Source organism: Mercenaria mercenaria, chromosome 6 (assembly GCF_021730395.1).
Source record: "Mercenaria mercenaria strain notata chromosome 6, MADL_Memer_1, whole genome shotgun sequence".
NCBI classification, from domain to species: domain Eukaryota; kingdom Metazoa; phylum Mollusca; class Bivalvia; order Venerida; family Veneridae; genus Mercenaria; species Mercenaria mercenaria.
In genome coordinates this window covers 33,520,059-33,533,170 of record NC_069366.1, presented here as the reverse complement: position 1 = coordinate 33,533,170, position 13,112 = coordinate 33,520,059, and the positions used below count along the sequence as shown (strand labels likewise).

General features: G+C 34.5%; 2 long non-coding RNA genes across 3 annotated transcripts in view; one reads left to right on the top strand and one right to left on the bottom strand.

The window, feature by feature from the left end:
• LOC123549168 (uncharacterized) overlaps window positions 1–13,112 on the bottom strand; it is a 53,745-nt gene that overhangs the window by 28,786 nt on the left and 11,847 nt on the right. The gene's annotated exons all lie outside the window — the stretch shown is intronic.
• Window positions 6,395–9,279, top strand: LOC128557674 (uncharacterized). Its single transcript, XR_008371310.1, has 3 exons — window positions 6,395–6,598; window positions 7,905–8,098; window positions 8,417–9,279. It is a non-coding gene; the product is annotated as an uncharacterized LOC128557674 (long non-coding RNA).

Below are 13,112 nucleotides of genomic sequence, written 5' to 3'. Positions count from 1 at the left end.
ATGCCATTTTAGACAAAAAGTCAGATAAATCATGTTGCACAGTTCTCGCTACCCTACAGCCTCAATAATTAGAGTATATGTAGGAATGGGGGTTCGGGGTCCTCCCGAGAAATTTGAAAATTGTGCAAGGCACATTTTAGACAAAGTCCCCTGAGCAAACCAGATTATTAAGTATACCCTACCAGCCTGAATTATTTTGAGTACAGCTAGGGATGAGAGTTTATGGGTCCTAATGAGAAATTATGAACATCTGCAAGTCAGCTTGTGCATTCGAAAGTCATTTCGGACAAAAGTTTTAGCCAATCAGGTAGACAAATACACTTTTTGAGCTTTTGTATCAAAATGAATATATTTCAGTCCTGAAATCAAACCCAGTACCTCTCACACATAAGGCATCACTCAACCACACCTCTATAGAAAGGAATTTAAGTGCACCCTTACATTCTACCCTACCAGGCGCGCAGCTGCTTTTACGCAGATACGCAGCAGCGTAGTGAAAATCTGGCAAGCATACATAATTAAACTGGCTAATTTATTTGATTGCAACAACAAGTCTGTATCATGCAACGGATATTGCTTCATACGCTATCATTGCTTACTTCATATTTTGCTTTAAGTACAGTAAACTGAAGTAATATCAAACTGATTTATATAATTAGTTGATTTAACATGCATTGAAATCCACCAATAATTGTCTTTGTAGTTTTATAACAATTTAAGTACAGACATTATCCTACTATTTGATTGCTTATTTTGTAATAATTCTGACCATGTGAAATATTGCATTCACACGCCGTCTATGCTAACGGTTTAATGTGACAAATTTCTGTAATAGAATATAATACAATGTCAAAAATTGATAAACTGTTGGTTGAGAAACCGGCAAAGAGACATTTATTTTCAAAGCTAACGGCTTTTGAATAGGACAAGTTGTATACCATTGCAGACGTAATTTGTCACGAATAATAATTATTACGTTATTTTCTGTTATCATAGATAATATTATAATTGTACTTTTAGAATGTATGAAATTATCAACATTACATAGTCTCAATGTTAAAGAAATTAAAATAGTATAGAAATCAAATAATTACACCTAGTTAAATCCTACGCGCATTGCCAAGGTTTGACACCGGTACAAGTCGTACGATATGACAGTATCTGACAACCAATTCACATTGAGATAAATATGTTCTTTATTTATAACTGATGATTACAGTTTTTCCATTGGCCTTATAGGTAACTAAATTGCATGTATTATATTTCAGAAGACCTTAAACAACATTCTAAAAATTGTCCAATCAAGATTTCAATGTAATACTTGGTTTTAGATGTCGTTGAGATATGTAAACAGTCACGCTATGTTTTTTAACATTTTTATGTTTCACTATTGTTGGTAAAATGTCTACCCAATGCTAATGTTAAAGCCTGAAATTTTTGTTCTTTCGCACTTCGCTGTTGTGATCTCGCGCTTCTCCATCATGAACAGGCGATGCGCGAAGCGTGGAATCATGATGGCAAAGCGCGAACTCACGATGACAAAGCGTGAAATCGAGAATTTTTACTAAGCGAAAACATGATGGCAAAGCACGAAAGCTAAAGTTTCGCGACGTCGCTATTCGCCATCGTTATCTCGCGCTCCGCATATTAGAGAAAGCGATGCATGAAGCGCGAAGCGCGAGATTACGATGACAAAACCGCGAGATAATTTAAAAGGTGTAAGAAACATTTTGCAGAATACTGTTTTAGTTAAAAAGGATAAGGAAAATACCTATAACGAAGTTGACCTTATTACGACGTCGCTTTACCGGAATGCTTTCCCAGTGCAAGTTATCAGTTTCAGAATTGGAACATTTGTATCAGTATCATGAAACTTAGCATGTCGTTGTTGACTGGTCTAGTATTTAGTTTGGAGTTATGGCAAATTCCTTGTAACAACTATCGTATATATACAAACAGACATATCTCTTGAATGATATATCCAATCATGATGATATTTTCAAAGTGTGTCACCACTAACCATTTGTTTTGAATTAATACTTGCACATATATAACATGGATCACTAAACCACAGATTGCACGTGCCATATTTCGCACATGCCTAGTAAAATAAAACATTTTATATAAACAATTAACAAAGAATAAGGTTTTCGTGCAATGTTTCTGCTTCAAGTACACGCTAAAATGCACAATTTGCCGTTCTCACCGACCCCCACCCCCATTACGTCTGCGTACTATGAAAATGCGCTAGTCTGCACCTGCCTACTACACCTGGATAATTAAAGCTCAGACAATGATTACAGGGTCCTCCCGAAAAACAATTTGAAATTCTTTAATACTTTTTAAGTCACTTTAAATAAATTTTTTGAGTAATTCATGTTGACATGTACATTGTGCTAACATGGGTTACTGAAATAGAGGTGGGAATAGCGGTTCAGGAGTCCTGTACTAGAAATTTTGAAATTCCATAGCTCTATATTTGTCTCTTTAAAGCCATTTCAACTCGGGTCGTCCCATTAAGTCAAGTGCATTAACAGTATTTTTACTGTGGTTTCATCAAAAACAATCGGACATCGGATGGAATCTGCCGGTTCTGCACAGTCATATCCCTTAAGCTAACGGGTGCGTAGCTTGTACGACAAATATGCAGATGTAGGGTAGATACTGTACACATAAATAGGAGAAATATTTGTAAACAGAAAAATAAATTTGTTTAAAAGATTGCCTCGGCTATTTCAATTTCAATATTTATTCCTCTTTCAGTATAGTTTTTCTCTATGTTCGGAAAAAAATCAAGGAAGCATGGGCCTCCTTACGGGCTTGCTAAACCGTACACTTGTACTTGTACGATTGCACGAACATCACTGCCTCCTAAACTACTTGTATAACCATCTGTTATACCTCTAGAAATATCATCGCCACAAGTACTTTCAGCAATTTGAAACTTACAACAACACCACAACTACCAACATCACCACAATTACTACAAAGAATTCACCTACCACCGCAACTACCATCAGCAACACAAACACGACTGCCAGCTACACCAAAACAACGGCATTACCACTACATTTACAACAAGTACAACCATAACTACCATCAATACCACAACAACAACCACATATGAAACAACTACTAATAACACTACCACAACAACAACAAGTACAACAATATCAAATTCACCCGCATTTACCATCAGCACCATCACAACGATACTTACCAACCATCACCGTTACCACTAGCACAACAATATTTAACAAAATCGCCTAATCTACCTACAGTAACACCTCAGCTACCAGTAGCACCATCAAAACTGTAATCATCACCACCAATACTAGCAACTGCAAGCACCATCCTCAACCCTACCACAACTTGTACTCCTAAATCTACCTCAAGAGCAGACATGACTACCAACAGCACCCCTCAACTACCATTAGCAACACCAATACTAGTACCATCTACACCATCGCAAAACATCATCTTTACTACCATCCCTACTAGTAATCCTACCCCATCAACAGCATCACTACTGCCATTACTACCAAAACTACTTCCTTAAACCATCACTACCACAACTACTACCATCAGCACCACAACTCAAACCAGCACAACCATAACTTATAACATTACCATTATTACTGCCACCAGCACCATCACAATTGCTGCCAGACATAACTATTTTTATCATTACTTAAAGGATTTTCACCACCATCAGCAGCACCATTACTGTCATTACTGTCACAACTACCACCAGAAACGCTCACTACTGTTATCACAACCACAACTACCCATTAATACTGTCACAATAACCGCACGTGTACTATAAGCTGCGCCACTACTACCATCAGCACAACCATAACTTACATAATTGCCACCACTATTACCATCAGCCCCATCACAACTACTGAAAAATATCACAATTTGTAACATCACTACCAGTATTTCCACCATCACCAGCAGAACCACTACTGTCACCATCTCCACAACTACCACAAGAAACCATCAATTTTACCAGCACTGTAACTACTACCATCACTGTCAGTCATCACTCTGTTATTTCTGTTTCTCTTTACAAGTATATTTTAACCACTATTTTCCTTCCTGACACCAGCGCCATCATTACTTCTGTCACCACAGTATTTCCAAGATCTTGTCACAACTACCACCATCATCACTATTATTACTGTCACTACTAGTACTGCTACAGACAATACTACTACCACTAGCACAAAAAGTATTTCAAAAACTACCAGTGTCATTACTAGACAGTTATCAGAAAGTCACCATCAGCTCTTTCATGTTTTGTGTACGTCATGCAGAAGCTATATGTCTTGCCGACGTTAAATAAAATGTATCTCAACTGAGCTGAATCATTGGCAGTGGAATTACACTGTTATAAATACACTTTATTATACATTGCGTATATCATACCCAGGTGGAAACAAAGCATTTCTGACACAGCATCTGCATTATCAATATAATACACAATTTGAATACATTTAACTGTATTTATACTATGTGATAAGAGAGAGAGTACTGCCTTTTGTCGTCCTTGTCCAGAATGGAGTTCAGCAAAACAGACTTAAGTATCCAGGTCGCGAAATTGCATGAAAATCGGGAATAGATAATTAAGCGTTTAAACAACAATTTTGTAGACCTTTATCAGAAATATTCTTTCCATAATATTTACTTTCTTCTCAGATATTAAGCTGAAACAAGTGCTATTTCCAGCCAAACGATCAAACACTATTGTAATTCAAAATAATTACTGCATAGCTTACCCAATATCTGAACGCATGCAGCAGGAAGACTTATTTTAGTGGAATCATTAGCGGACTTTTGTTTTCTAAAAACGTATGAATATTGACATTTTTAATTTTTATGAACCAGTTTGGTCCACATCATCGCAAGTTGAAAGTCCTTATGGAAGATTTGCTGCAGGACAATCTCAGCGTCGGACGGGTCTTATATAAATAAGCCAACGCATACTGGCGTGTTGGCTTGTTTATTTAAGACCCGACTTATATAAAACCTAAGATTTCAATCCGCCATACACAGACTTCAGGTTAATAGAAAGAGGTTAGATAACCGCCATTTCAAATTTCCGTTAACAAGAAAGATATCAATAGATTGTAAACTGGTGTCTATAATACAGTCAATATCAAAAACCTACACATATATACCTTACACAATGGTACGGACATTTGTACTGAAAGGACCATTATAAAAGTGACAATCTTTTAATAAAATGTTACACGTTAGGCAGTGCTACTTGTTCTTTTGACACTTTCGAAGACATATCCCCCTGAATGTTGCTTATACACCAGCGAAAGTGTTTTGTTTAGTCCTCGTGCTTTGTCACGTAAATGCCTTTGGCACATTGCATTGCCTAATATTTCTAGTAGATGTTTTGAAAAATACCGTAGGAACACATCTTTTTCCATCTAGACAATGTTAAATGTCGAGAATATTTCTGATTTCTATAATCATAATTGGATACTAAATTGATATACATTTTGTAGTTGACAATTTACATACTGCATCTCAGTAACTTCAAGAAGAAGAAACCTGAATATTTTGCTAAAACAAAATTAGGAACTAAAACAAAATATTCAAAATGGTTTATTAATTGTATATCATTAAAATGCGGCGTCTGATGTCTTTATAAATCAAACTAGTTTTTGTATCCTCAATGAAGATGCAATTAATTAAGTATTAATTATAGTGAAGACCATGAAAATAATAACTCAGTTTTGACCTAAATAAAAATATACATAGAAAATCAAATAAGCTAAGAATTACATAGCGAAACAAAACAAAACAAAGAAGATATTCCCTTGGCTTATGGTTAATAGTTTATTGGAAGAATGATTGTGAGAGACTGTATTTGAGCCGCGCCATGAGAAAACCAACATAGTGGCTTTGCGATCAGCATGGATTCAGACAAGCCTGCGCATCCACGCAGTCTGGTCAGGATCCATGCTGTTCGCTTTCAAAGCCTATTGCAATTAGAGAAACTGTTAACTAACAGCATGGATCCTGCGCAGGCTGATCCGGATTCATGCTGGTCGCAAAGCCACTATGTTGGTTTTCTCATGGCGCGGCTAAATATTATCTTTTCCGTCACATAATGTATTTAAGTAATCTGATGCATTGAATAAGATAATCTTTTGCTGTCACTGAAATACATAAAACCACTTTATAACCATGAGACCGTAACAAATTACCATTAGCTTCAAGGATGTTATTTGTTATGGAAATAAAATGCTAGTATCATCATTTCTCTTGTTTATTAAATACCCAAGTACCTTTTGTACGAAACACCCACGTATGACAAGCAATAAAAGACGCATCCGGGATAGATGGCCTATAAAACATGCTGAACCGGCAATATCAAAGTCAAAAACTCTGAGCTCCAGAACGATCGGTTAGAAATTCAACATGCAGCTTTCCGTTGTCGTTTTCGGGCTTGTAGTGCTTGCCGCAGTGCTGGTAAAATCAGGAGATGCGAGGGCTTCACCTTCAAAAGATGAGCTGCTGGATGAATTGACTGAGGAATTACTGGCTAGATATGTGGAAAGAAGGAACCAAGAAAGAAGTAAGAACTTACTCATATACAACACTTTTAAATGTTTGTCAAAAATATTATATTTATTTAGAGGGCTTTAAGATTATATAACGATAAAGATTGCATGTCTGCATATCTGCCAATCCTCATATTCCGTAAGTTGTCTGAAAAATGACTGAATGTAATTAGTTACTATCTTGCAAGTTTAAAAGTTTTGTGTATTTTACCAGGGTAAAACTTACCTGTCAGTGCCCACCTCTTCAAGATTTTGTGTTTTTTGTTCTCAGTTGGTCCTATTTTATATTTGCATCACAGTGATTAGTTTAAGTCAACTTTAAAAGACAAATCGAATATAGAGAGTTTGTTTTAAAAATGATATATTTTTTACCTAATCGTCTATCTGGAAAACTTTCGCAATAGCCGATTTGTTTAAGTTAATTGGTGGTGGCATTAAGCTATGTGACATATGATAGAGAAAATTATCTATATATATCGTTTATAAGTGGAGATGTGGTTAGCAGAAATATTCCAACATAATACGGAGAGTTTGTGTAACTATAAACACATCTGTTTCAAGATAATTCATATAAACAGAAATACAGCTTTAAACATAAAATTAATGAGTATATATATATTTATACAATGTTTAGCCGTGCAATTTCAAACTTTGTGCATTGAAAAATTCTATGGTATGTAATATTTTTGTAGAATTTATCTTGCCATGAACTTTTTACGCAGTGTACATGAAGTCTTTATAATTGAGCGATGGACAGAAGACTTTTCTCATAAAAAATGAGTGCGCTTTCTTTGCGGAACTAGTTTCTCTTATGTTTTAAGATTGCCTGATCAATCGATGTTCAATTCATTGTTTTGTAGTGTTTGTCGTTTTTCTAATGCGAATATTTTAATTTTATCTTCTGTTAAACGGAAGAAGGTTCATAAAACATTAGCAACTGTAATATATTAAGCACACTAATTTTGAAATGCCTCTTTCTAAACAAATAATTCAATCGTACGATTATACATTATAAAATATTATAAAAGAAATTTTCTTCAACAAATGCAAGATGTGAATTTATATCATAGTTGTTTATTAATATTTCTTTTGGAAATGAAAAGTCCCAATTCTCTCCAAAAGATATATCACAATGGCAACATCTGTAACCGCATGCATGATTTGTCACACTTGCAGCTTCCTTTACAAATAAATAAAAAATCAAAACATATACAACAGAAGAAACATTTAAATACATTATCAAAACAAAAAAAAATGTGTTATATAGAACGCTGTAAGAAAATATAGAATATTTTATGAATTTTTGTGTCTTTAAAATAGATCTGCAGAGCACCAACACACGAGGTCTTGTAGGTCCTGTGCGTCGTTGGTGGGGTGGGAGTTCTTCTTCACACACTACTAACACACAAAATCTTGGACCTCAACATACAGGCAATAGTGGATTCATCGGCGGTATAGGTGGTGATTTCACAGGAGGTAATATTCATAACAGCCAAGGAAGGAAATAGGTATAGGTAGGTGTTATTGTAAAAATGGTTAGAATTTCAGTGGTTAAAAACATAAGAAGTGTAACTTATTATAATTTATCTATATTAGGTATATCTGTCTTTTTAGCTCTTTAGTTAATGCTGCTTAATGTAGTTTTTCACATTTGGCTGAAAAGGTTAATATTGATAGGAAATTGGTGTGAAATCGTTAATGATTTGAATTATTATCATTAAATGTTCCTTAGTACTGTACTCGATTTTTTTTAGATTTATTGACATATTTATATGTAGAATTAGAGTTGTAGTGGTTCATTGTTCTCACGTGCAAATCTTGTGTTTTTACAGATCAACGGATTGCATGACGAAAGAAAATGTTAAAAAGAAAATGAAGAAAAGCGGTGAAAATTTAAATCCATCAAAATGACAAAACTAAATCGACGTAAACTCATTGTCATATGATATAAGATGTTATGTTAGCGTGATACGAAATATACCAGGATAATTTTGGACTTGATTTTGCTGATTTGTTACCTTTTTTTTATTCTATTACAATAAATATACTTTATCATATTTCCTTGTTATCTAAAGTTTTGCTTTTACTTATCTTGAAGTAGTTATAGTTTTGTACTAGGTTGCGACTTCATACTTGAATCACTATACATAAAAACGTGCGTCTTCTAAAGTTGTCCAATCGCCTGCTACAGTTAAATTTTACAAATAAGGCTAGATTGCTATTTTCTGAAATTTAACACCCCAGATTCTATAAATTTACTTCATGCATGCGCACATACACGTATGATATCGCAACCTATCTTATGTATGTATATATGTTATTTCAATCTGCTGCTTCTTCGATATTATATTGAGTGTTTTCATTTCCACCTTTACGAGACATATTCACAAATTTGGTCAAGACAAGTTAATTTCAACTGGCACTTGGTCGTACATTATATCTTTTCAAAAAATAGAATATCAATATACAATATTTTCAAGACGATTAAAATTTTGAAAAGAAAAAATGAAACTCTAAAACGTTCGATAATTGTTTATATAAATGTTATGTTTCAAAATGAAAGATGTCAAATTTTTCGTGTATGAAGACATTTTATATTTTTTACCAAAGTTGTGGACAAGTAAATTCCATGAGATTTAATATTCTCCAATTCTTTGCAATTTACTTTATATCTATTAATAATATGTTCTACATATTGAGTGTTGAGTTTTACTTAAAGCCAGCTCTACACCAAGGTCTTAATGATGCTACTGTGCGTTCCATTCGAACTGGCGGGGCGAAGTTAATCTCTGACTTATGCAAATAATGGTAATCTAAAAAAAACAAGCAAAATAGGTAGAGCAATATAATTGTTTAATTTCGTAATCTATGGTAACCAATGACTAAAATTCAACACTACATTGGTTACATGTACAATATACCGTGCACAATAATGTAGTGGACCGTCGCGAAACCCCGCCCCGCCAGTCAAATAAAATGCACTGTATTAGCATTTAGGAGTGACCTGTTGCTTTTATTTTTATATTTGGATTTTCCAGACTGTTCCATTTAATAAGGGTTTGAAAGATATTTGACATATTTAAAACTATAAATATATTTCAAATAATGTACGGATCGAAATTGCCTCGGCTATATCTTGCTAGTGATTTAAATTTTGCGATTAGGAGGCTGTGGGTTCGAATCCCACACAGGGCCATTTGTTTTATGATTGAATTTGTTTTATTTATATTTTTCAGACTTCTCTTTATTTTATTTTATTTCATCATATCAATTTCAGTTTTAAATTCCTTCATACAATTTTAATACATTCAATACATTTCAAACACACACGTCCAATGGACCATCCACACAGTTAAAAATATATTTGAAAAACCTATGTTTTATGCGAAAATAGCAAACTGATACAAGTAATGCAATTCAAATACATATTTAACATTATCATCATTTTAAAATGTATGTTAGCAAAATATAAAATGAAAAAAACTAGTGATCTCCGTTGGAATTCGAACTCACAGAAGTTAGATTCTAGAGCCGTCACGCTTACCATTGCGTCTAATTGTCGAAAAGGCAGTCTTTTTAATATTTATCATAAAAATAAATTATGAAAAGGTAGGGTACCCCTTTACTGAAATGGTTTATTTCAGTAACCTTTCAAATCTATTAATAAAAAGCGACAGGACACTCCTAAATGCTAGTATATAGTTTTGTTAGTGGTGTTGTTTATTTTAAGAGCATAACTAGAAAAAAGAGAACATACAAGAGAGCGAACATTATATTGCACAAGAGCCTTATTTAAACCCAAATCAAGCGATACAACCAATGTGTATAAACAATAAATAATCACATATTTATACACAATAAAGGGTCCCGTGTATTTTCATATTAGATTTATTAAACGCGCATTTCACGATTTTGGTTCAACAAGTGTGACAAAGTCATTATGAAAAGACATAAATTTAAGACTGTCTTTATCGCTTTTTCAGCTGAAACGTCGACATTTCATGTTTCTTTACCTGTTATAGTCAGTAACTCGGACCAATGTCCTCCATTTGAAATAAAGTCAAAGTCAACCTCAAACTGTAACTGCACTAGTGCAATACCAATAAAAACATATAACATTGACTTTGTCACATATCAGACTTCGTCGGAGTGAAATAAAACCATTTTATAATCTTCTCAGTTATATTATATACTTGTATAGAAAATAATTGAGACATTGGCGTCGATGTAAGTGTAGGAGACGTTGTTTAAATTTATTTATTCTGTAAAGAAAGGAGAAGTTTTGATGTTTCAGCAAGAAATGTATGTGATACAAGAATATTACATTTGTGTCTTTCCACATTGAAGTTTCTAAACTAAGCAAAATTGATTAAATGTTAGGCCCTCTTATAAATACAGAATGACAAGACACTCGTGTAATATCCTCTATTACTTTTATTCACATAAAGTAAACATGTGATAAACAATTTCAATTTGTTACGTGTTCCCCGTCTTGCCGAATTCCCCGTCCCCAGAGTTCGTTATTGATTATGAAATACAGGAACATTTCATTAATAGGTGTTTGAAGGCCGTTGTTTGTTTGTTTTTGGGTTTAACGCCGTTCTTCAACAGTATTTCAGTTATGTAACGGCAGGCAGTTAAACTAACCAGTGTTCCTGGATTTTGTACCAGTACAAACCTGTTCTCCGCAAGTTATTGCCAACAAAAACCTGTTCTCCGCAAGTAATTGCCAACTTCCCCACATGAATCAAAGGTGGAGGACAAATGATTTCAGACACAATGTCTTTTATCAAATCGTCACGGAGAACATACGCCCCGCTCATGGATCAAACTCAGGACCCTACTATCCGTAGATCTTCGCTCTCCATATTGAGCTAAGCGGACGGGCTGCTGTTTGACTTATGTACATATAAATCCTCTATGAAATGTTTATGTTATTAACCACTTCAAAGTATTACATGTTTCCGTCTCGTTCGTTTTATTGGCAGGCAAGTTATATTTCTTAAAGTGGCAGGGGCCAGTTACATATTTGGGCCGGGTAAGTTTTTTAAATAAAATAGACAGATGCACTTTAAAGGCATTTATATTCAACTGGTTATTTATGATATTTATAGAACTGAGGATTCCTGCGTACGAGAAGTTATTTTGCAAAAATAATCATGTGCTTGAATCGATTTTCTTAGCTCCGTGTAGACGACCGGGTCTAAAATCTTACCTGAGGTAACGGAATTCAGACGAAATGGAAACGGTCATCAATCCCAATCGTGCAACATCGGGCATTTCCGTATTATCCGGTATATACGCCTCGTGTATAGCTCCAGAATACACCAACGCTATTCGCCTGTGTTAAATGTCTGTGTTCATTCGCGTGAATGTTACAAATTATGTATCCATTACTTAGATGAAAAAAGTTGAATATATCATGTTATTTAATCGATTTTATTTTATTTATACAGTTAACATTTGTCAATTTTTGTAGGAATTTTTAAAATATTAGCACTGACTAGCCAAAGTTTATATAGTCAAAATACATGTATACAAACAACAAAAATGGCGGATGACAGTTTTCTCAAATTTGATTTTTAAAGATACGTTAACTGTATCACCAAAGGAGTCTTAATAATAGGTAATTGTTCAGATACTGACATGTAGAAGGCATAATAAAATATCTAAGGTTTAACAATGGGCAAAGAAGTATACATTATGATTAAATGATTTGATTTTATAGCTCTTTGCAATGGGCTGTTTCATTAGATTTGTAATTTTATTAAATCAGACCCCCACAAAACGGAAGAAAATTCTGCGAAAGAAAAGACCAAGGTCCCTACTCAGACTGGAACCCCGGAGCACATGATCCGTAGGCGGGCACCCTAACCACGTCGCTAAATTGTAAACCCAACAGCAAGGCTGTTGGAAGTGGCCTATGTAAATCTACTATCACTACACTTCTCTCCCTTTACTTTTCAGAGCTTACCAGCTCTATGCACACCCAATGAGTCCTTCAAACATTTCCAACACCATTAAAGTCATTCCTTGGAGAGATAAGACCAAGGTCCCTACTTGGACTGGAACCCAGGACCTCACGACTCTAACCACATTGCTAAAGTCGTAACCCAACAGCAAGGCTGATACAAATCTACCATCACTACATAATTTTTGGTTCATTTCAAAGGGTGGGCATATCTGTTGTCCAGGGACCGGGGTCTGCCCTTGGTGAACTCTTGAAACAGTTTGTCAAGGGGTCTTTTTAATAGGGCAAAACTGCCTTCCAATCTAATATATCAAAGATGCTATACAAATTCAACACTTGGATAAAAATAAGTCTTTAAAACATTTTTAACCATAGGAATATGATGATACATGTAGTTATCATTAGTGAATGACAAGTTGTTGTATGAGTGGGTGGATGAGTGAAAGACTTTTTGGTAGATATATTATATTGGTTTGTGACTGAATTAAGCAATATGATTCTTCTTTAATGCTTACCTGACAAATGGTTGAAACAAAATATTGTTCTTGATTATTATG